The following is a 27,199-nucleotide window of genomic DNA, read 5'->3' as shown; positions in this document are numbered from 1 at the left end:
TGTTTTAGAATAGAATAGAATTCCTTTATTCGTCTCACAATGGAGAAATTTACAATCCATACGTCCATGTAAATTTTGGCATACCATTGGGCAAATTTGGTCCCCATCGCAGTGCCACATTTCTGCAAGCACAAGTCGCCATTGAACTCAAAATATTTCCTGTTGAGTATAAATGTAATACTGTCTAGTAGAAAAGCTGAATCCAGATCTGAGATATTAGTGCCTTCTTTGAGTACCTTGGAAATTGTCATAAGAACTTTATCATGAGGGATACTAGCATAAAGCGAATTCCTATCAACTGTCAACCATCTGTAAAATGGAGACCCGTTCACATTGTAAAATCTCTAAGGATACTGGTGGAATCTTTTAGGTAAGAACATTGTAATTTTAAGAACGGTTGAAGTCAAAGATCAATGTAGTGGACAGATTTGAAGTCCACACTGGCCACAATCGTTCTGCCGGGAGGAAATTGTTGATTCTTGTGGACTTTTGGTAAATGATATCGATTTGGAATTTTAGGTTTATCTATATAAATATAGTCAAATTCCTCTTTGCAGATAATTAATTATTTTTAGCCAGTTTTAGAAGGGTCAATAATTCTATTTTGTAGAATTCTGTCAGATTACAATCCAATTTAAGAAATTACATTAATTGTCATAATCCATTTGGTCTCACACTGTGTAAGTTGAGAAGATCTATTGCCTCCATGGCTTAATGGCGAGACAGTATCTATCATACAGTATCTAAGTGAACTTTGTGGGTGTTTTAATTCAGCAAAATGCCTGGCGACTGGCTGGACGCTGGTGCCTGTGCCCAGTGCCTTACGGATCGACAACCGATGGGTGATCATTCTCTTGTGTTTGTTTTGTCAGCTGGAATGTAGTGGAAGATGGATTCTTTTAAGAACTTAGAATACATGTGTGAGAAACCTTAGGTGTCCAGCACCCAAAGGCGTGACCAATGATGTAGGAAACAGGAATAAAATCAAGTTGTTATTTATTGAAAAGTAACTTAAACAATGGCAATTACTGTTTGGAAGTCTTAAACTTAGCAGAAAGAAACAGTAACTGTAAAGTCTTTGGAATCCGGTTTGCCTGAGTAGAGTCTCTGACCAGAGTGGAACCAGTAGGGAATGGAATCAGCAAGAGCAGAGAGCAGATCAGATATTATCCAGACTGGAACAGGTAGGTAATTAGAGTCTATGACCAGAAAGGAACTGGTAGGGAATGGAGTCAGCGAGAGCTTAAGAATGGATGTCGTCACTGATGTCTGACAATGACCATTGATGGATTAAGAAGGGGTGAGTATCTTGGAGGACACTGGAAGGTAATATGCTGAGATCTACAGGAGACTTGGAGTACCAATACTGCAGGCACAGAGTGGGGTACATCTGAAGATGTTGGATACCAATGCTGGATACCGATGGTGTTTGCTAACACCGTGGACTCAATGAAGGTGACTGAGAAAGTGAAGGTACTTGAGAGGGTAGCAGTGTAGAAGTACAGCAATTAAGTTTAGAATCAGCAGATGCAAGCAATAGAAGACAATCGATAGAATCGATGCTGGTGAACGATGTGCGGTGCTAGGGAGAGACGCAATTGAAGCTAGCAGTTGATGGTAAGGACTGATGTTCGGCCGTCGATGTTTGACATTCGATGTTTGCAATCGATGTTTGAATAATCAATGATGACAATTGATGATGACTATCAATGATGACAATCGATGTTGGGGATTGATGAAACGAGCTAATGATTGATGATAACGATTTGATGATATCAATGGTATCAATGGAGATTGATGGCAAAGAGTGGACATACAACTATGCAGGAATGGTATCAGGGTATACCAATAGGGTTCAGTAGGAACTGAGCGTAACCTCCAGGGAGAAAGGAGGAAGTTCACAGGAGCTGTTGAGACACAGCTATGCTGAAGACATCACACAGGTATCAAAATAACTCGGAATCAGCTGGAACTGAATGGGTTAACCAGCAACACTGGTATGAGCCAGACTGTGCAGCAGGATGGAAATACACACATGCACTGCAGGAGATCACTGGAGCTGATGAGGCATGCAGCTATTCTGGAGACATCAAAACAGCAGTGCTTCGAATCAGCTGGAGCTGGACAGGTGAATACCAGCAACCAAACTGTGCAGCATGTAATCAGACAAAGTGGCACATGAAGCAGCTAGGCTAAACTTCATTGAACTGGCAATTTCACAGGTCTCAACCCAGTATAATTATAGCAGCCAGTGTGTGTGGTGATTGGTTGGGCAATTAGCCAGACAGGAGGATGCACAGGATTGGCTGTGAAAAAAAAACAAGTAACTGGAATGGAAATGGCTGCTCCCATGTCTAAGGAAGGCAGGAAACAGTGTTTGTACAGAACATGGTAGTGTCCTATAATAACGGCAGTGGCATGGAAGCCATAGGAGACTGGAGCTGACAGGCAGACACCACAGGCAGTGATTACTGCAGTATCAGGTGACCTCTGGAGAGATACTTTAGAAGTAAGACTATACATCTTATTAGTAGTAGTAGTACATTTATTTATAAGGCGCCGCAAAGTGTCCGCAGCACCGTACATAGCAAACAAAAAACAAATGACAAGGTAACGTACAGGGTGTGTTGAAAAATACAGTAGAAATAAAATCAGCATCAGTTCAGAAGTAGGTGTCAAAATTGTCAAGAATACTGAAGATGAAGTAGAGGAAGGGAAGAACAGGACAGGAGGACAGGTGAGGTAAAGAGGTAGGGTGAGATTACGTGAGGAAGGAGGACCCTACTCATAAGAGTTAACATACTAAAAATAGGTGGGTGGACGAACGAAAAACAACAGGATAAGTAGGAACGGAGGCAGGATAGGAGGATCAAAAGAGGTTAGGAGGAGGGATAGGCTAGTCGAAAAAAGTGGGTTTTGAGGGAGGGCTTGAAGGAGGTAAGGGAATCAGAAAGCCTGATGGGTGGCGGGAGGTTGTTCCAGTGCAGGGGGGCAGCGCGAGAGAAGTCTTGGACACGGGAGTGGGAGGAGGTGATTAGGTGAGAGTTCAGTTGGCGGTCAGCGATGGAGCGAAGAGGACGGGAGGGAGTGTGGATAGAGATCAGTGAAGAGAGGTAAGGAGCGGTGGAGGAGGAGAGAGCCTTGTAGGTGGTGGTGAGGAGTTTAAAGAGAACTCGGAAAGGAATGGGGAGCCAGTGAAGAGATAGACAGAGGGGGGAGGCGGAGGTAGAGCGACGGGAGAGGAAGATGAGCCTAGCAGCAGCGTTAAGAATGGTTTGGAGAGGTGCGAGGCGGGTGAGAGGTAGCCCAGAGAGAAGGATGTTGCAGTAGTCAAGACAGGAGATGACAAGAGAGTGAATGAGAATTTTGGTGGAGAGGAATGGTCTGATGCGTGAGATGTTGCGTAGGTGAAAGCGGCAAGACTGTGAGAGAGCACGAATGTGGGGGGTGAAAGAGAGGGAGGAGTCAATGATGACACCGAGGCAGCGCGTTTGGTCGGTGGAGGTGATCTCGGTTTCACCAATGCTGATGGAGATAGTGGGAGAAGAGGGGATGTTCGGGGGATGGAAGATTAGAAGTTCAGTTTTAGCCATGTTTAGTTTCAGGAAGCGTTGGGTCATCCAGGCTAAGATGGCCGTGAGGCATTCGGAGACCTTGGACAGGAGTGATGGGGATAGGTCGGGGGAGGAGAGATAGATTCGGGCATCAGCATAAAGGTGGTAATGAAAACCATAGGAGCTGATGAGGGTGCCCAGAGAGGTGGTGACACTGAGTGACTTCCCATAGGCTGTGTTCTAGGCTCCAGACCTATACCTGATAACTGTACTTGTGATTATTTGACTTCTGCACCTACTTGCTGCTGCTGCCAGATCCTCTCCTGCTGTTTCATCTACAGAATTCCTCTGCAGTATCTGCTGCTCCAGTCCAGAATCAAACAGCACATTTTCTACTCATCATCAGTTCCCAGGCCGATACAACTCACCATCAGTTCTCATACTGACCATTGGTTCCCAGGCCATTACAACTTATAATCAGTTCCCAGACTGACCATCGGTACTCAGGCCCATACAACTTGCCATTGGTTCCCATGCTGAATCATCCAGCTCACCATCAATAACCAGGTTTATATAGCCATAATATTGGTTCTCAACCGATACTGATCTACCATCGATCTCCTTCATTCTCTAAACCAGCGGTTCTCAAACACTGTGGGTCCTGACCAAAAAGTGGGTCCTGACCTCAGCATGAGGTCGCGACTCTATATTGCTGACCATCAGGCTGAGTGCTTTTCTAATCTCAATCAGTGATTCAAGGAGTCTGAAAAATCTGTTGAATTGTCTGTTATTTTAGACTCCCCACATAATTTTGTGGCTCCCCAATGCTGCCATGTATGTGCTGTCTGCTGACTACACATGTGACGGGATGACCTTCTGCAGTAACTTGCTGGGGTCCTGTCATTATTTTTAATGTCTGATGGGGTCCCAGGGCAAAATCGTTTGAGGACCCCTGCTCTAAACCTTCTGTATACACTGTTGACCCTTGAGAGACTTACAGAGGGCCATGTCCTGCCCGTCAGTTGCAGTAAAAAACATATCTCCTTGTGGGGTTCCCTTTAGATGACCGTCGGTGGATTAGACTCTGCCCCTCTAATCTGGACATCCGCCAACCTCCTTGTACAAGCTGTGTCCTCTGAGACTACCTTTGCAGTCTCCATACCAATACATGAACCCTCTTTATATTAAACCACCAAGACTTAGTTTCCACTTCTCTTCTTCTACCACTGGCCCACTACAGTTACAGCCAGAACCACAAGAACCCACAGACTTGACATATTACTTGAGAATGCTGGAGAGATTGGCAATTAATGTGGTGCATGGGGATGCAATGCTGGCTTGTGAGACAAATGAAGCAGGTCATTACTGGAAAACATAGGAGAAATCTGAGACTTGGAAAATTTAAGCCGCACTGATTCTTGGAGAGAGAAAACCCAGCAATTGTGAGAACTCAGGGATTACAGGAGAACTGCAGGCAAGCTGCAAAACAAAAACCATGAAGAATGTGATTGCTTTGGCCTTGAGCTAATCAACAGAGAAATATTATACATAGGAGATGCAGGTCAAAGATTGCCCGTCAGTCAGCTGAATCAAGGATTACTCTGCCTGGATGAGAGGCAGTCAGCTGACGAGTACCTGCATGGATGGCATCCATTCATCAGATCCACCACATAAGTGCTAGAAAAAGAAACTGACCTGCGGAACAGCTACAGTATGTGATGAATCACTTAGTACATGAAATGAATGCTAACAGTGATATTCTCAACAGGCAAATGCAATAAACATGGGGAAATCTTTTGAACTTTGAATATTATTCTAGAATATATATTATTAAAAAGATGAATATCCGTAAAAAATATATACTGCACAATAGAAACAGTGCTTGGATCTTTTCGTTACAAGATCTCTCTAATATCACATAACACGCAAAGTAGTTTAGATGTATTTGTAGTGATGAAATCCTTATTATAATTAGTTACCTAATAGGATTTAAATTTTTAATTTTCACTAATGATATCATAATGAATCAGATGACTCTAAATGAAAAATAGGATTAACAATTGAAGAGACACACAAATAGGATGACGTGTCATTTGGACATGTGATTTAAGTGTTATACAAACAGCTTTTGTAGTAGATGCTTAGATGTACAGATATGACATACTGTAGGTCTCAATTCTATATAAATGCTCTTTGATTAAAATATTACAGTCTGAAGCTATTGAAATAGTTGTTATTATCTCTGCAGGATTTCTAATCCCAAAAGGAAGTTCTAGTCACAATTGCTGTCATTTTCCTGTTTGCTGGTTTTGCTTTTGATATTATCGGTTTTGTGTAGAATTTTTTGAGGACCTGTCTCGTGTAGAAAGTGATCTAAGGAAAACAAAAGGATGGCACGGGGCTTTGTCGAATACTCCACAATATAGTGGAAAAGGAGTTACCATATCCAAGATTACATCATAAAAATATATTTTATATTTGATGCCCTTGCAGTGCAGTAGTAGTACTGGTCCAGAGGGTTAAAAAACTCAGATGTCTTGTGGACCACATACAACCAACTAAAACAGGACAATTAGTGCAAGGGAACGTTCAGTATTTTATAGGTCTGATCAGGGTGGACGGCTGACGTCACACAACGTCGGTGCCCACCCTGAATTTAGCCATCTCTGTTGGTAATAAAAGTCAGTTCAGACTGACTTTTATTACCGAAAGGGATAAAAATCATTAGATGGTCAGTGACCAATAAATGATTTCTCTCCCCTTTGGCCGCATGCAAGGGGATGTGTTCTCATACACATCCCCTCGCATAGTAGTGAATGCATGCGGGCAACGAGGGGTGTTAGGCATGGCGGTGGGTGGTGCTTACTGTTAACCAGCAGGTATACCCAGCCTAGCCAACAGGTCTGAATCAGGCCCTTGAAGTGGTTGTTCCTGTAGCTCAAACAGGGTTTTGCCTGAATAACATTGGAACTGTTAGCCTGCATGCTACTGCCTGATACAACTTCTCAACTGGATCTTCTCTATTTATTTTACATCAACTAATGGACAATTCTAGGTACTTATGTATTATCTGGACTCCCATGTTAAATGCACCCCATTTTTTCATACCCCTACTATCCAACTACGCATGGAGTTGATTTTATATAGTGTGGCGAGCGTGCCTAAAGCGTGGCGAGCGCAGCGAGGGGACGCAGTCTCATAAGAAAAACGGGAGTCCAGATATTACATAAGTACCCAATTCTACTTTGCTGAATATTGTGACTTTATTCAACATTTAGGGGCTGATTCAATTAACAAGCTTACTATGTAAACAATGGAGATATGCCTTAGGTGCTAGAGCAATTGGTGGTCTAGTAGAATATATGTTTATCAGCTGCCATGATAGTGGAGATATGCCAGCCTCCAAAGTTTATAAGAAAAAGGGGAATACTTCTATGTGGCACTCGATAATACACAAATATCCAATGGAATGAATGCACAAAATGCGTTGGAGACTGTGGACCTTGCCAGGACCTACCTCATCCCAAATTAGAAGCTGAGACTACTTTGACACACTGCATTGCCCCACCGCAAACAGTAGATGAAGTCGCAACCAGCCGCATTCTGAACAGAGGAGACTGGTTAGTGAGATATGAAAAGTCCTAAGTACATTAGGGATCCACCAATAATACTCCAAAAGGAGTGTAAGCATTGTTTTACTAACTAATCTTATTTTTAAAGGTGACCACTCTATACACTTTAAATGCTCCTTCCTAATTAACATAATAACTCAGGCCTTGGCTGAAGCACAGTTTGACTACTGGTCCCAGCAAGCCTGCCCCACATGCTGGTATTTGGTGAACCACGTGTACCAGTATGTGAGGTAGTAGGGCCTGCTGGTACTTATAGTAACCCATGCAAAGGAAATTTAAAAATAACCACAAAACACAGAATGTTTGAATATTTTATTTCTCTGGATCTTCACCTGGGAGGGGAGGCCTTTAACCCTTTGAGTGCCAACATCTCTGTGAGATGTGCAAATATCTTCTAAAAATGCCTTCACTCGCATGTGTTATATAAATTCAAATAAAATGTTGTGTAAGAAAAGATTATGGGTGACATTTAGTAGGATGAGATATGTCAACTTTTGTGATCTTTAGTCAAAAAAAGGCTGAATTTACACTTTTGTTTTTTTAAATCGCACATGTAATAGGATGCAAATTGCAGTAAAAATCACACATTTCCACATGTCAATTTCTCAGACTTCAATTTGCATCCAGATGTTTTCCAATTATAAATTATACAACTCGCAAATGTAATAGGGTGCGATTTTTGGTAAACATGACCAAAAATCGCAAAACAAATACACCAAATACTGATAGGTGAATTTGACAAAATCATGTACAGAACAGTGCGATCTGTGCGTGGTGTTGTTCCAAGAACTGTGTAAAAGTAAACATTTTGGGGGGAAAATGGCATAGGGTCCCCCCTCCTGAACATATCAGCTCAAAGAACATGTCCTGGTTTTAGAAATACAGGGGACAAAAAACATAGGTGATCCCCAGGATTTCTAAAACCAGCTCCAGGTTCAAGGGCCAGTCCTGGTTCCCAAAATATGGGGGACAAAATGAGTAGGGGTCCCCCATATTTTGGCAACAAGCATCGGGCTCAAACAGCCAACCTGGTAATGCCACTGCCGGGGGAAGCTTTTTATGCAAGTTAAAAGCATACATCCACGTGGCTGGTCAGCATGGGCAGGGACCCTGGAGGAGTGAGGACCCCCCAATAAAGGCCCCCCTTTCAGAGGTAACCCTGCCTGGGTTGAAGCCGGGTGCTATCCCCGATGACCCAAGTGTGGTGTAAAAACAGGCATAACTATTTAACATTGTTGTGGAACTACAAGTCCCAGCAAGCATGAACTGCATGCAGGGATTTGGAGAACAACAAGTCCCAGCATGCAGGGCATTAAAGGGCCCGCTGGGTCTTGTAATTGTACACCAATGCAAATAGTAAAAAAAAAAAACAGACATTAAAGAAAAGTAAAGTTTTATTACATGCTACAATCACACACACTATATGTACCTAAAGAGAAAAAACAGGTATGTGGGGAGCGCTATTAACAGCAGCTGCCAAGGGGTTGTCACTCCCCTATTAATCAAGAGAGAAATATATACAAAGTGCCAGCGCTGGCTGAATAATTGTTCAGACGGTAATCCGAATAAAATAAATGTATTTAACTCTACTAATAGCAAATGTAAAACACAATAAAATCTAACTTAGACAATGTACAACAAAATACATAAAAATGCTCCTGAGGAAGCCGGAATTTTACTGATCCGGGGAAACGCGTTGAGCATCACACTGGACCCTTTCACTCTCACTGATGGTCATCCTTGATCTCTGAAAATAATAGAGCACCACTGCCAAATTCTGGATTTAAAGTTTCAAACAGAGCTGCTGGGACACCAAGCCAAGTCCCCAAGAGACTTTCCAGTTCAAAGAGTGGTTGCTATCAGGATTCTAACAAGCTCTTTGCATACAAGAGCCCATCATCGCTACAATCCTCTACCCATCTACAACTGGAGGGTACACACCTACAATCCCTCATCCAATTTCATCAATTTCCCAATCGGTAATATAAGTTCCTATCATGGATGTTTTATGACATTTGACTTTTAAATCCTGCTACATACCACTATATGTCACCATTGTGACAATTCCCCCATCCTTTATGTTAATTTTTATGTATTTTGTTGTACAATGTCTAAGTTAGATTTTATTGTGTTTTACATTTGCTATTATTAGAGTTAAATACATTTATTTTATTCAGATTACCGTCTGAACAATTATTCAGCCAGCGCTGGCACTTTGTATATGTACCTAAAGAGGTCCACCACCGATCAGTCCCCTTCTCCAGTAGTATCCATGGGTACCTGTTGCAGGAAAATATACTCACACTCCCTCTAGTGACTAATGGTCCGCTCCTCTGGCTCCACTACCCCCTGCTGCAGAAGCAAAGATTGTATACAATATGGGATCCTCCCACATACCGGTGGGTTAGGCCTGCCCACCAGCCAATGTCCACTCCTGATTGACAAGAGGTTGACACAAAGAAAAGGTCACATGTAGATGGTTGACACAAGTTTTTCACGTGTCGCTGTCTATGTCGACATATGTCTACATGGGCACCATATTAGTATGCCTCATCCCCTTGCATGGCTAGCTGCTCTCAGCACACTATTATATTCTTCCTCTATGCCGACTTAGAACCTAAAGTAAGAAAAAGTCAGTTTAAAAAACCCCCATAAAAACCTGTGTCAACCTTATTCTATGTCGACTAATGCCATGTCGACCGTTTGCTTGTGTCAACCTTTGCTTATGTTGAGCCGTGCTCCAGACACACTGTACGAATGTACCTTTATGCTGAGTGATCAAGTTAAGCCCAAATCACTCAGCACAGATTGTTCAGCACCAAGCGATGCACCAGCGATGTGTGTTGAGCGATCTGTCACGGCCAATGTTCTCTGCTAAAAGATTAAATCAATCTCTAATCTCCCCATGTGTATGCCCATTAGACAGATTTAAACATGTGCTTCTTAAACTAGATACCCCTTGGATGATATTCATAATGATTTTGCTGATTCTGAGAAGTCGGAACCACAAAATCTAAATATCATCCAGTGTGAACTCACTATGTCACTGACGATGCATGCTCCCGCACGTCATCTACAACATCCTCCGTCATCTCTGCATGCAGGGTGATTGAAGACATCGCCAGTGAGAGCCATGCTGTAGAATGCAGCATGGCCCCCACTTATCCCCCCTGTTCAGTCTCTCACTAAGCCGCTTGGCAAATTCAAAACTTACAGCATAACCCTCCTCTACCCTCCAATAATCGGGCTTGATACGATGTCTGAAGAACGGTATTTATTATTCAGTAAAGGGATCACTTATATATGTGATGATTGATTAGATGGTATAGTAAGCATGACGTTGCATAGACATGACATTGTTGTATTGATGTGAAGTGGCATATACTTGAAGTGAAAGGGAGTTGCATATACAAGTGAAGTGGTAAAACTGTAAACAAAACATGCAATTACAATTTACACATAGGAAAATGCAAGGCAAACATATGCAATACACATAACATTGTGCATACAGACATAGCATTACATGTAAAAAATATATGCTAGAGTGTAACTGGTATTGCTAGCATACCTAACTGCCTAAATGAGTTTAGGGTGACATAGTTTTGAGTGATAAACTCACCATTGAATGCTGTATGAGGTTAGACCATGTGAAGTATGTCTGCCTGAATCCATGTGGAGAATTAATATGGCTACTAGCAGCATCTTTAGCCCAGAATGCATTGCTAGCTAGCAGGGGCAGATTGGGGACTAAAAGTGGCCCTGGAAATTTCCTGGAAGTGGCCTTATGTAGGCAGCAACAAAATCAATAATAGGTGGAGCCAGTATAACAGTAGGTGGCATTACTACATCATTATACTTAGAGACATAGGTGACAGACAAGACTAAAGCATCAATAGTGTCTGGAACTATACACATAGGTGTGCGCAGCACATTTTATTAGGGGGTGCACCATCAAAGGGGTGTGTCTAGCGCCAAATATTGGGTGTATCTAACACCACCCATTGGGTGTTTCTAACACATACAATCAGGTGTGTCTGCCATCACCTATTGGCACTCACTACAATATAAAATGTCTCTCAGCCACAGCATAATCTCCGGCCTATTTCAGTTGTAATCTTCTAGTTACTCTGTGTAACAGTACATGCAAATAAAGTTACAAACCTATATGGATGACGCAGGTATGTAGTGATATCACAATGGTCTAGTACAATTACCAATGCAAACACACATAATTAATTGTTGAGCGCTTCTTTTAATGGAATACAGTTCTAAAAAGCAAAAGTCTTTGGTAAAAGGAATTGCTAGCGGCAGGGAGGTGATCATAAGGGTGGGCACAGCATTAGGGGGTTCCTGTGCACCCCTAACACTCAATGTGCGCACACCTATGACTATACAGTACATCACACATGGCAGCACCCCTTGACTGATTTGGAACACTTGCAGTAAGAAAAAAAAAATATATATATATATATATATTTTTTTTTTCCTTTTAATAAAAAAAAAAGCCAGCTCCCCTGGACTGATACGGCACACATGGTTGTGCCCCTGGACTGATACTGCATGGAGCACGCATGGAATTATATAGCACACCTAGGAGTAACCCTGAAATTTTATAGCACACATTGTAGCACCCTTGAAATTGTACAGCACACATGGCAGCACCCCTTGAATGATATGGCACACTTAACAGCAAACTTGCAGTAAGAAAAAAATAAAATACATTATTTTAATAGAAAATAAAAAAATCGACACACATGGCGGCACTCCTGCACTGATACAGCACCCCTGGACTGATACAGTGCACATGGCGGCACCCCTGGACTGATACGGCACCCCTGGCGGCGCAGTGGAATTATACAGCGCACATGGCAGAATTAGTAAGACACAAAGAGAAATATGTTTAGGGACGCCGAAAAGCCAACATCATGCGGATCCATACATTTATACACCACCACCCAAATACATGCATACATTTATACACTGCCAACCTCATTCATGCATACACCGCCACCCTCATACATACCTTTACGCCACCCTCATACATACATTTATACACTGCCTCCCTCATGCATACATTTATACACCGCCACCCTCATATATGCATACATTTACGCCACCCTCATACATACATCGCCACCTTCATACATGCATACATTTACGCCACCCTCATACATGCATACATTTATACACCGCCACCCTCATACATGCATACATTTACGCCACCCTCATACATACATCGCCACCTTCATACATGCATACATTTAAACACCGCCACCCTCATACATGCATACATTTACGCCACCCTCATACATACATCGCCACCATCATACATGCATACATTTACGCCACCCTCATACATACATTTATACACCACAACCCTAATATATACATTTACGCCACCATCATAAATACTTACATACATTTATACACCGCCACCCTCATACATGCATACATTTACAATGCCACCCTCATACATACATATATACACCACCACCCTCATACGTGCACACATTTATACACAGCCACCCTCATACATGCATACATTTACACCACCCTCATACATACAGTACATACATTTATACACCGCCACCCTCATACATACATAACATGTATACAATGCCACCCTCATACATTCACTCAGTACATACACCACCACTGTCATCCATCCATCCACACACTGCCTCCTTCATACATACATACATACATACATATATCCATAACATACACTGTCTCTCATATACAACCATCCACTACCTCCACCAACACAACATGGTGCAGATACATAGATATGCAACAACAACACCCCCCCCCCCCCTAAAATTCTCCCCCCCCCCCTAACACAACCCCTGGCTGCCCCCCATTAAGGCCACTTTCCCCGGGTAACTTACTGGGTAGTTTTGCATGCTGATGGCTGTGCAGGGAGGGTGATGACGCTGGGCATCATCCAAATATGGAGAGGGGGGAGGTGCTCCGTGGGCCGCGGCCAGCTGATTTAGTGTGCCCAGTCACTGCCCACAGTTTCTGCGATGACTCCCAGGGTGGGGGGAGCTGCATTACACTTTGTACAGTCAAGTGCATTTCAGTGGGAGGCGGCAGCACAAGCCGCCCGTGTTCCCGGGCGTCCCCGCCTCCTGTGACTGGATAGAGCAGGGGTGGCCAATCTTCGGCTCATTAAGGAGAGAGCTGCAGGTTGGCCAACCCTGCTCTATACAGTCATAGGAGGCGGGGCCGCACGGGGACACGGGCTTGTGCTTGCGCCTCCCACTAAAATGCACTTGACTGTACAAACTACAAAGTGTAATGAGGCCGGGTCCCGGCCGCAATTCAGCCTCAATGTAAACGGCCTCCCGGGAAACGTCCCAGTCAATTTAATGACCAATCCGCCCCTGCTAGTCTGCTACAGAAAGCAAAGGGGGACAAACTACTGTACTTCTGGTATAGATCTGTGCTGACCACAGGAGGGAGTGGATTATGTCAGGGTTGCCTACCCTCCTGGAATGGCCGGACTGGTCCCGAAAATCGGGCCACCCTCCCGGCCCCCCGGAAAGGTGGGCAACCCTCCCGGATTCTGGGGGACCCCCTCTACCCCCCTCCAGAGAGGGGGCGGGGCCAAAGTGCCACCCCCTCCACGGAGATTATCAAATTGATGCACTTTCCTTCATGGGGGCGGAGCTTAATGGTGTCATGTTTAAGCCCCGCCCCCGAACTCCTCACCCCTCATCCCACTGTGACGGCCAGTCCTCGTCGCTGACGATCTCACTGGGTACAAACATTCAGTGTGTACCCAGCTGTAGTCATGAAATGTGAAGAGCTTATCCTCATAACAACAAGTGCTTGTTTTGTAGAAAATTCTACTCTGCAGATTTTCACCAAACTGTACCTTTTATGAGACAGTTCCTTTGCAATTTACTAAGGTTGTGATAGGTGATTAATCATTGATCCCAAGATACTGTATGTTAGGCACTCCTGAACAAGGAATGCTCATTAACAACAATGTACAGACAGTTGCTTTTATGGAGTGCATATGCTTACTGTATGTGACTGATCTCATAAAACTGAATAATTTAGTTTTTTTTCTTAAATAATCACATAAACATGAATTGCCCTGGTACCTAGAACAAGTTGCTTAATCAAGTTTTCACAATCTACTCCTCCGTTTCTAAATATAGATACACACAATTCCTTCCCACACATATGCTACAACATCATGTTATAAAATGAAAGTTATTTTCTAATTCCATCTGAGTATGCAGCTCAATAATTGCAGCTCATTACAAGTTGAAATCGCTCATTCATCAGAGTTTCTGTAACTGAGCAGCTGTAATGAAGTGCTAATAAGCATTCACAGGTATTGTAATGTAAGCAGCTGTTCTATATACCACAAAAGGAATATGTCCTTCCTGCAGGCTGCCTGTGGGAATAAGCATCTGCTCTTCCTAGCACAACAGTGAGATCACATGAAGCAAATAGCAGCTCTTTTGTTTAAACTGTCATAATGCAGGAAATGCATTGTTACACTGTCATTACAGAAACACTTATTCTGCTTCTGAGTCTTATGGGCCCTACACACACAGCAATATTCAGCCACTTTCTGAGTGATTTTACATAATCGCTCAGAGGGTGGCTGACTATAGCTGTGTGCAGCCCACACAGCAACAGGGATGTTCGGCCCTGGGGGGCCGCTATGTAGAATGGCCCAGCTTGTTATTCTCGCCCAGAAGGCCCATACATCTCTGCGTGTGTGGTGGCCTTCTGAGCGATCTGTCCAGCTGCCGTAAGCCACCCGAAGCCCCCTCGCCGCCGCCCCTGAAGCCACCAGAACCTCTTCATTCTGTGCTGCTGGAATGGAGACAGACGTGACGCTGAAGACTTCAGACTTTTGGTAAGTATTTTTTGTGTGCCACCAAGGCTTACATTTGGGGGTGACCCCCACTATATCACTAATGTTAATATGTTTTGGGGTGGAACCCTATACCACCAATGTTAATGTTTTTTGGGGGGGGACCCCTATATCACCTACATGTTTGGGGGGACCTCTATACCACCAATGTTAATATGTTTTGGGTGGTGGGGGAACCCCTATATCACCAATTCATATATATGTTTGGGGGGTGGGGGAACCCTATATTACCAACGCTTATATGTTTGACCAGAATGACTGCTTTAATTTCAGAACTAACTTGTTGCAACTTTTCCTGTACAATAGTTTGTAGCAAAGTGAGGATATTTAACCGTCCTGGAGTTGCTTGAGGATGCCGTCCTGAAGCCACCGGAGGAAACTGTCCTGAAGCGCCGGAGGAAGACATCTTTAAGCCACCCTGACTTTCCCGTGGTCAGGACTTGGTGAATATTTTTACCCACTGTGCCACCAACATTTACTTGCATTTATATGTTTATATTTATATATACACATAGCTAGTGGCAGGTGCTCAATTAGTTTAGTAATACTATTCAGGTGCATGGGAGGAGGGGTAATACTGAGTACGTAACAATACATGGTTTCTCCCAACTCGCTGAATGGTATGAGTAACCAGTCTAGAACACTACATGATAATAGAATTCAGAGATATCGATTACATATATTTGAGCAAATTTATGTGTAAGCCTCCAAGCCGTCGTCAAGGCTTCTCTGTATATTGGGGGTCCCTAGCACTATATCTAGGTGCAGGGTGCGGCACCCCAAAAACCAGCACAAGCTATAAACATCCTAGCATCTGATGTGTGTGCATGTACAGTATATACATTCACATTTCGTAAACTTACAAACTAAACCTGAAATAAAGACTCAGAGACTTAGCTTTGGCAGAAATTGTTAGCTGATTTATTTAAAGCACTTTAAGATAGATTAATTTATTAATAATGAATTACTTAATGGTGGCCCAGAAAGAATGGCTAATTAACTAAAAACTCCACCCCACAATCTGCATACGTAATCACACCTACCCTAACAAGCTACTGCATTGACTACCTACCCGTCCGGGTGGGGTTGCTAACCCCCGAGCGGGTGATCCAGCGAAGGATGAAAAAATTGAATCACCACCAGGTGATAAAAGGCGCTAGAGAGATGGGGTGTGTTGTAAGGCTGCTCACACGTAGGGGGGGTTCAGTCCCCTGAAGGTGGATACACAAAGAAGACAAAAATAGTGTAGAGCGCCAAAGGAATTGAGTTTCCCTAAACTTAAATAAGTCAAAAATAAAAATTAGATCAATTGGGTATCACAAAGTAAAAATACATTTAATTATCAATTAAAACATATTCAATGTAAATACACATGATTAAAAATTAATTATTGCACTTATAAGAAATATGGCATGCAGTAAACCACTTGTCAGAGAATAAAGTTGTATTGGATACTTAAGTGAGTCCCGCTTGTTCCAGGTACTGCTACCTTCTCAATAGAATTGGATGGTCCCCAAGGTGGAGGGGGACAAGGAGGGGCAGGGTAGGGGGGATCCAAAATGGCTTGTACTGGTGGTGGTCAGTTGATCCTGCTGGAGGCCTTGGTCTCAATTTCCACTGGTGGGCAAGATGTAAATACCTCACTGCTCGGATAAGAGGCTCCAGAAGTAAGCAGGTGTTGAGTCCCAAATTTGTACATCCAAGTTGAGAATATTAGTACAGTGCTGGGTCCATGGGGAACGAAGTTGGTAGCTGGTTCAAGGGGTAGTGGTGGGTATCCAAAGTGATATTCACAAAGTGCAGACAAAGGTTAACCTGACGCGTTTCGTTGCGCTCTGGCAACTTTCTCAAAGGTATGCCACTGTTAGTATGTTGTGGGTTTATATACCTACTAACAGGAAGTGCATCATCACAATACAGGTAACAGTTACCCAATTGATCTTAAAAATTAAATACAGATTATTAATAGATTTCCCTACATCTCTCTAATGAGATTGATATAGGGTGATCAAATAGGAGGCAGTCAAAAATTAAACAGACACATAATAGACATAAGATAACATAGAAATAGACTTATAATGTTCCATTTCCGGCCGTTGGAACGCACGCAGATGTAGGGAAATCTATTAATAATCTGTATTTAATTTTTAAGATCAATTGGGTAACTGTTTCCTGTATTTTGATGATGCACTTCCTGTTAGTAGGTATATAAACCCACAACATACTAACAGTGGCATACCTTTGAGAAAGTTGCCAGAGCGCAACGAAACACGTCAGGTTAACCCTTGTCTGCACTTTGTGAATATCACTTTGGATACCCACCACTACCCCTTGAACCAGCTACCAACTTCGTTCCCCATGGACCCAGCACTGTGCTAATATTCTCAACTTGGATGTACAAATTTGGGACTCAACACCTGCTTACTTCTGGAGCCTCTTATCCGAGCAGTGAGGTATTTACATCTTGCCCACCAGTGGAAATTGAGACCAAGGCCTCCAGCAGGATCAACTGACCACCACCAGTACAAGCCATTTTGGATCCCCCCTACCCTGCCCCTCCTTGTCCCCCTCCACCTTGGGGACCATCCAATTCTATTGAGAAGGTAGCAGTACCTGGAACAAGCGGGACTCACTTAAGTATCCAATACAACTTTATTCTCTGACAAGTGGTTTACTGCATACCATATTTCTTATAAGTGCAATAATTAATTTTTAATCATGTGTATTTACATTGAATATGTTTTAATTGATAATTAAATGTATTTTTACTTTGTGATACCCAATTGATCTAATTTTTATTTTTGACTAATTTAAGTTTAGGGAAACTCAATCCCTTTGGTGCTCTACACTATATTTGTCTTCTTTGGGTGATCCAGCGAAGGTCTAAGCCAATGAGAGGCGAGTGCACTGAAAACGAAACATAAACGTTGCATCAATACTTAAAGAAGAACTTACTCCATAAACCTGTTGTTCTTTCCCGCCTATCAGCCAACGCGCCTATCAGCCAACGCAATTAACATAAGGGTGGGAGGGCGGGAAAAACTTCAGGAAAGAGAGGAACAAAAAAAGGGATATAGACAAACTATATCGGTTTAAAGGCACTTGGTATGGGTGTGCTTGGCTATGAGCAGCAATCTAAAAAAAGGGGGAGTCACCCCCAATACAATATACAGGAAAACAAGAAGTGGTCGATTGCGCTAGCACTAACTAATATTCAAGATATAATAAATGGATCAAAAAACCTGGTCAGGTGTGAATATGAATAACACTTTAATAAGAAATATCAATAAAATAATTAAAAATTAGGAAAATTGTTAAAACAATACGGACAGAAGATCAATAGTCACCCATTGTAGTTGGAATAACGTACCAGACCTTGGGTTTTGTAGGGATCCGAGTGTATAAACAAATATTTGTAATCCAATCTTTCTTGTATTGGAAGGGGAATGGATACTCCGGTACTGGTGCCACTTTTTCCACAGAGAATTCCGGGCCTTTAGGAGGTGGCGTGCCTCCAAGATGATCTTATGCCACGGATTGTGGTAGACGGACCAATCCACTTTGTCCTGAGAGACAATGTCTCAGATGGAGAGTTGGATGTAACTTTGGGGATCCGCAGTATGAAAAGATTGGATTCGTCTGGCGAGGGTTAAATGACCATATGTCCTTTTTGCAAAGCACCTAAGCGTTTCGCTGGCTACAGCAGCTTTTTCAAGGGTGCTGCTCCCCAAAAAGCAGCACAAGCTAGAAAGACCAGAGCAGCACACCAGTGAAAATACTATGGTGTTAATTGCATTTAATTGTTTATATTTATATATGTTTATATGTGTATATTTTTTTATTCCTCTGAAGTTAAGCGTCATGCGGCAACACAGTGCAGAGAATGTTCTGAGCGATGCTAGACCACTCAGAACGCTCTCATTCCTCAGCACAGAGCGCTACACAGCACTGTGCACTGATTTACCTGTCAGGGCCAGTGTTCTCCTGTGAGAACACTGGTCCCAACTGATTAATATCCATTACCTTGCATTAATTACATTATTATTCTGAAAATAACTTATGGACCAAGATGTATAAATTATTTATTAGATGATGGCAAGTTTAACTATAAATGCTGAGATTTTTTAAAATATCTTGTATTTATTAAAGTACTGTCAAAAAAAGAACATTAATCCATGTGGACAGTTATATGGGGCTACTACATAAACTTAATACCATCTTCATCTTCTCCTTAGGGCGAGATGTACTAAACCTTGAAAAGTGAAAAACTGGACTGTGATAAACTGGAGTGTGATAAACCAACAACTAAACTGCTCCTACCCCCCCCCCCCCCCCCCCCCGTCTGTGGAGCAGTGTTAAGCCCGCTCCCCCCCCCCCCTGTTCTGGTCTTTAGAGTAAAGTAAATCTTTGGTGGGGGCAGCACACCCCCCCTGGAGCTAGTTGGCAATCAACGGCAGGACCCCCCTTCCCTGCTAGACAACAGCAATCCGCTGCAGGCGCCAGCTGCCCCCCCTTTGCTAGTCAGCCACAGAGAGGCGCGCACCCATCCCACCTGTAATCCGCAGGTGGTGCCCGCTGGCAACCCCCCCTCTCCCCATGAGTCTCCCATGTGGACCTGTTTGGTGCGGGTGAGGGGGGGCGCACAGGGGTGGCAGGTCACCAGGGGCAATGACAGGGCTTGCACCAGCCCTGAGTAAGAGAACCCCATTTTATTGATCTATGTCCTATTCTTATGGTTGGTACATGCTATACATTTTCCTGTTAATTTTGTACCTGTGAGTCGTTCATTTCCCAGGATCGACGATATTATTATCGATATGGGCAATGCCAGATATCGTATATTGTGTATGGGGCATAAATGTCTTCATAAATTTTACACACTATCTCTTATAGCTGTAAGTAGCATCTATAAAAGAAGTTATGTATTGTGTCATAAGAAAAAAATAGGAAAACAACCCCCCAAAAATACTGACATTATGGATACCCTAGATCAAAGCAATATAAAGTAGCTTCTGTATTTTTGTTTTACATCATGACACAATCCTATAGGTATTGAGGGTTAGGAAGCAACAGTAGATTTCATAGTGAAGTCATTTGGTTTGTCTTGGTTGAACTAACGCACATTGTCATTTACCTTCTGGTATTGCTAGTTAATGACTTACAAGGTATGTGGCAAATGTGAACAGAAACTGCCCTCTCCCTAACCAGTCCTTTGGCCACATAAAGGCTTCTGTAAAACTGTACATCAATAGCTTCTGTCTTCACCTCCTATTCCTGAATCTAAATTCAGATAATTGTTCTATCGATAGTTCATCATGGATGACTTTATTAATACTACTTCCTCCACATGATTTCTCTATGCCCCTGTTATGGCACCTGGCATCAAGTCAATTCTAAAATCATCTAATAGCTTTACAATTTATGTTTTTATGTAATTTCTTATAAGGCGCCCATACCTTAATAATACCATAACAACTTTATTGATAAAACCTCTTATCTAAAATAAATGACATGGACACCAATTAAATCACACGGACCATAAATAAAGACTCGGACCACTGAGAATTTAGTTTAAAAAGGTCAACATATTATTTATTGAATAGACCTTGTTAGCTAAACTAATTGAATTTGGAATTAATTTGGATTGTATATTCCCTAACATTTAAACTAAAGAATTGGAGGATGGCTAAAAAAATAAGTCGCTACCACATGCCAGCCCAGTCAACTTGATAAACGCAAACCAAACTCAAGGAGGGGTTCACCACCGCCTCCTAATGGCACAACCTGCATTGTGAGGGACTCTCCACCCCCTAACCTGGCTCAGCCAATGGGTGATCCCGCAGGGGAATGCCCCTTGTCCACCCGCATGGAAAGGACCACCCGCCGTCCTACAAAAAGGGTGGTGCCCCACAATGGCTTATTCCCTTCTTTGACCGCTGGCTGGAAGCAACTTCCCGCTACAACAAGGTGTAACCGCAGACGCCATCCCCAACCAAACAACAAGAACAAAAAAAACGTCTAATGTAAAACCTCAAGCCCACACTTAAAAAATATCTTCTAAGAAAATGCAATTTCCCACAGAGGAAAGGTGCACCCCGTCCTCTCTGTAGTATCTCACACTATCAAGGACTAAAAGCGGATGTTTCACCACCAAACCGCCCATTGCCTTCACAAAGACTCCAACGGCTGAGTTCACCTTCTTATGGGCTTTCTCAATAGCCGAGGTACGCACTGCCCCTCACCAATGAAAACGAGGAATACTCTCCGACCACACTATCACTACCAGTGCGCTCGCAATGCCACCAAGTCCGACTTAATACTCAGTATCAAATTGATAACCTTGACCCTGCCCATGTCATTGCCACCCAGGTGAATGACCAACCATTGTGTCTCCTCTCATGACTAAAAAGAACCTGCAAGAACTCCACCCAACGTAAATCTCTGACCCCAATCCACTTAACCGTCCTGTTTCCCAAATAATCATGTGATCTCCTCGCCAGAGGATGCCTCCCCGCCCAGTAAATAAAAGAATGGCCGATCTGCCATATCTGTCTCGATGACTCCGAAGAAACTGAAAAAAGAAGAGTCCCTACCATCAGTATGTTATTGATAACACAACTAAATTAACTTCAACCCATGTGAAGGAGAAAACTCAAAAAAACTCCCGTGGACCAAGTTTTGCCAATTGAATTCAGGCCCCCATGGAGGAAAAAGTAAAAACCCTCGATTTCTAAACACTGTCATTCAAAAACCGAAAGTAAACAACGTTTTAGGGTTGGCGCAACAGGCGCAATTACAACTTATCTAACCTTACATATGATTTGTATGCATCCGACTCCCACCAGCCTAACGCCTGGATCTCCACTGCAGAAGAACCAGACGCCGCAGCCTGCGTAGCCAACCCGATCCGAAAGGAATGGGCTCCGTATTTCTGAGGCCTTAGCCCCAAGACTTCCAAGCAACGTTTAAAAACAGCAGAAAACTGAAACTTCGAAAGCGCACTTCCGTCCGCATGCACAAAGAACTGCCCCTCCACACTTGGAGGGCGATTTAATAAATAGGCCTGCGCTAACCTTACCGGGCAGATATTTTCTTCGATCTGTACCTGCAAAGTTACCCAGCGACCCCGCCCTAACTGATCTGTTTTAGAACGAGCAATTTTAAGCAACAAACTTTCGCTGCGCAGTTGAACATTACTTAAAAGCAAACCTGAATTCTTATCTGACTTATTCTTGGCTACCAAATCGCTCACTTTAAGGGCCCCAAAGAACGCCAAAGTAAAAGCTGACGAAAAAGCGATGTTTCATAAGGGGACTCCCCAACACTCCCCAAAACCCTCAATAAATCTTTTACTAGAAACAAATCAACCGGCCGACGCGATTCCGTTGGTGACGGCTTCACCTTGGCCCACCACTGTAACGCTTTTGCCAAAACAAATGACCGTGTGGGATCCTCCTGACCCCTCAGACGTGAATGGAATGCAATACCCGCAAGGGCTGCAGCCATGGCCCCTTTTGCCCTACCCGCCTTGTAATGCTCCCATACAAAAACCCATAACTTATCCTCCAACGACTCACCTTCCCCACCATACCTACTAAGAAATACCTGCCAATCTCTCCAAGCCGCATCGTAGGCCCGCTGAGTGGAAGGAGCCAAAGCATTCCTGATATAAGATATAAGATAATTATAAATCAATGCCTTTGACATTCGCCAAGCCCTGATAACGGGCACAAGTGACAAGCCGGTCGCTCGCCACATTCGCCAAGCCATGATAACGGGCACAGGTGACAAGCCGGTCCCCCACCTCTTTGCTCTCCTCAAACATCCCCTAAGTAGCTTGTATCATTGACATGGTGCCTTTCTCTATTAGAGGGGGCAATCGTGCTCTAATGGTGTGTACACACGGTAGATGTGCCTTAAGATCCTATCCACGATCTGATCAGATAGGATCGTGGATAGGATCTTAAGGCACATCCGATTTGCATACTATCTTGATTATATAGTGCATACTTGCACTATATAGACAAGGCAGCCAAGACTTTCTGGCTTCCGATACGTGAACGCGCATTGGGATCGGATCGGGATCGCAAGGGTTAAAAGTTTTTCTGAAGTGAAACAAAGAAAACTTACCCTTAAAACGGGTGTGGTATAACCCCCAGACAGACTGGATTCCAACCGTCATTAGACCAACATTGAAATCCCGAGGACTGGGATTCTGACAGGGGGCGAGCACTACGAAGTCCCCTGTGTACTTGGTGGATCGCTGCGCCAGCCATCAGAGAAAATAGCCCCTGTCAGTCAAGATACCGACTGTCAGGCATGTAACATCTAAATGCCGACTGTCGGAGCGTCTTACGATGTCCATAATAGACATAGAAAATTAAAATCTATTATCTATCTTGTCACAAGCAATAATATTAGCAGCCTCTGAACCAATTACATTACATTTAAACAATAATTAAATATAAGAATTTTTTATCTATAGGTGCTTATCCTCTAGTGCGACTTATTGGAGGTTTGAAGTCGCATGCGATTTCCATTGAACTTACTGGCAGCTTTGCGGTCGGCAGGATCGCATATGATACACTGTGGCCCTTATTCTGATTCACTCGCAAATTGAAAAATTCTTTCTCAAATGGACAAAATCACGTGCACTGCAGGTGGGGCAGATGTAACATGTGCAGAGAGAGTTTGATTTGGGTGGGGTTTTACTTCAAGTTGAGATCTATATTGCAGTGTAAAAATAAAGCAGACAGTATTTTCCCTGCACAAATACAAATAATTGACCCAAATCTAAATCTCTCGGCACATGTTACATCTGCCCCCCCCCCCCCCTGCAGTGCACATGGTTTTGTCCATTTGAAAAGGAATTTGCCTTTGCAAGTGAACCAGAATAAGGGCCTGTATGTGATGCTTTTGCATATGATGTATCGTATGCAATTCCAGTCATGGCTGGAGGGATCTGACATATCCTTGTGGTAGTAATGACGATCTCCAGGTCTGCGCATCGGATCAGATTCGACGGTAAAACACATCTGATTTCACACTTTTCAACTAATTTCTTGGTCCAGTCCATTAAAATTGTGGGGAAAATTTAACTAGTCAATGGGCATTTTAGGACTGTGCAGTCCAATAGGATAGATTATCAAATTATTCCACAACTTCAACTGTGCAAATAAAGTCAAACCCAAAGAATTTAGTTTTAAAATATTTAAAGCAAAATGTGGTGACCAAGATGATCAAACCTAAAAGAAAAAAACATAACATGGAATAATTGTTAATACAAGAAATGCAGCTCAGTATTAAGTAAAAAATTATAGTGCGATCTAGATTATAGGAATTGTTAACTACCTGTCTACAATACCTTATTGCTCAATTTTCATGTATGTTTTAGAAATGTTTTACATTTTACATTAACTAGAATTTATCAATCTAGAATAACTATGAACAGCTTTATATAAAATCAGAGGTCACAATATATGCCTTAAAATGGAAATAATATTAATCAAGATAATTAAAACATTGTTTAATAAAAATCAGATTTAAAAAAAAGGATAAAAACTAATCATTTGGAAAAAATAAGGCATAACTAAATGTAGAAAATGCATGACTTAGAAATTATAGATGTGATTATCTATAAAAAGGCAACCAAATCAACTGCAATATTTAGTCACATAGGGGGACAAAGATTTTAGTTTACAGAAGAACCAATAGGTCTCCTGGTGGGATACATTCTTTTGATGATCGCCCTCTACTGTCAAGAAAAACTTGCTTAATGTCAATCATCTCAGTCCTGCAGGGAAATTATTATCAGAAAAGTGCTCTGAGATTTAGGCCTTTCTATTTAAAATGCATTACCTTGACCGGGTTTGCAAAGGTTGTGTTGTTTTCCCTCATACTGGAAGCCAAATGCCCACTACAGTATAGTAAATCAATAACACAGTTATAATTACATGTGATATTCTAAATAATGTTATATTGATTCCTATGTTCCCTGGAACGGTAAGAATTGCCTTAACACCAGATTTACAGAACTTGCAGTCAGGAAATGTAAAAATAAAACGTTTTCTTTGTATACAAAGATAACTTGCTATTTTATTAGTGTTTTAGGGACAGTGGGTGCCAATGTGTTTCTCTTTCAGTAAGTGGGTTTCCAAATTGTGAGAGTGCACAAATATTATCATATATTACACTATGAATTATATATATTTTTTAAGCTTTTGTGCACAAATTTCTCAAATTAGTCAATGCAAACTTCTGAAAAATCATTACTATACAATTAGTAAATGGGTATTGTCAGGCCAGAGGGCCTGGTTTGGTCTGGGTTAACCATAGCATGGAGTGTTGAAGTAGGTGTCTAAGGAGCATGAATGAGGCGAGGTGGCCTAAGACAGCGTGCTGAAGACGACCTCTTGATTATGCAAATTAAATAACAGTAGATCAGGCGAGAGCCTTGATAAAGCTGTAACCACTGTGAAACGCGTTGGAGGATAGAAGAGAGAACACACCTCAGACCAGCTGCAACTTAGTACCTGCATATGTCACCCAGTGACCGGACCAGCCTCTAGAATATTTATCACCCTGGCTTGCCAGTAACATCTCCCACGGGGGTCTTTCAGCTTTTTGGAGCACCGTTCATACTAGCCGGGGAGTGTTAGCCCACAGTGAACCTATTTGGCCACAGAGACTCCCCTATATGGTTGGTGCACCACCTAAATAGCTGCCATTAGAAGATCCCACAAAACCAATAACATCTATATTGTGGACATGTTTACTACATGAGGCACAATAGGAATGGACTTGGATAAACTGGACATAACAGGACACACTTATACATACCTACCAACTGTCACGATTACAGCGGGACAGTCCCGATTTTTGGGTCCTGCCCGCTGTCCCACCCGCGGCAGGCATTGTCCAGCTGCGGGGGGTGGCAGTTGGGAGACCCCCCAATCTAATAGAATAGACGCTGTGCGCATGCGCACAGCGTCTATTCTCGTATGAAAATGAGGTTGCGGCTAATTAGCATACGCCCCGCCCCCTTTTCGGGCGCTCGTGTCCCGATTTTGCCAGACCAGAAGTTGGGAGGTATGCTTATATATAAGGTACTATATGTACTGTTAATTACCACTTGCTCATTAATTTGCTTGAATGAGACTTTTTTTTTTTCCTATTTTATGTCATTATAAATGGAGAAGTTTTAATTCTAGTAAAAATATAATTCTATATTGCATGAAATGATTGGCACCTTCATCTTTAAGAATAAGATGCACTGTATATTAAGTTTGTTGTGTAGCGCAGTCTTCCACATTTTGATTGTTTATCTGTTTTTGGGTGTGACAACCCATTTTTCTGACTGCTGATTGGCATACCAGCCCACACAATATGCGCCCTTTTTGATAAGTTGTTATCATTCCTTTTTCTGCAAAAATTGCAGAGGAACTGTAATAATATGATACAAATAGAAGGGATATATCACTCGCTGCTAGGGTTTCAGCATTGGAATGTTCTTAAATTCCTCCCAATGTCAGATAATGATAACAATGACAGCTGTGTGTCCCACATGAAGAAACAATGGAATGTAAGTTTGTTTTAATGCATAAAGAATGAACAAATTTATATTGGGGTATCCACACAATGGGATTTCTGGGTTCCCAGGATATGTGTAGTTGGTTTTGTGTTGGTGTCACCACGTGGGACACAAACAGAAAGTAAAAGCTCACTTTATTGCTTACTATACATAGGGGGTTATTTTGGTTCACCCTTTCTGACAAATTCCTTCTTAGATGGACAAAATCATGTGCACTGCAGGGGGGCAGATGTAAAATGTGCAGAGAGAATTCGATTTGGGTGAATCATTCTGTTTCTGTGCAGGGAAAATACGGACTGATTTATTTTTACACTGCAATATAGATCTCTCTTTGAAGTAAAATCCCACAAATCTAATTCTCTCTGCACAAGTAACATCTGCCCCACCTGCAGTGCACATGGTTTTGTCCATCTAAGAAGGTATTTATCAAAAAGAGTGAACCAAAATAACCCCCATAATACAGACTAGACTCATCAAGGCATCTTTGAAACGTGAAAAACAGACAACCACTTGAAAGAATGTA

The sequence above is a fragment of the Crinia signifera genome, chromosome 9 (genome assembly GCF_055691185.1).
Source record: "Crinia signifera chromosome 9, ASM5569118v1, whole genome shotgun sequence".
NCBI classification, from domain to species: domain Eukaryota; kingdom Metazoa; phylum Chordata; class Amphibia; order Anura; family Myobatrachidae; genus Crinia; species Crinia signifera.
This window is presented reverse-complemented; position numbering follows the sequence as displayed.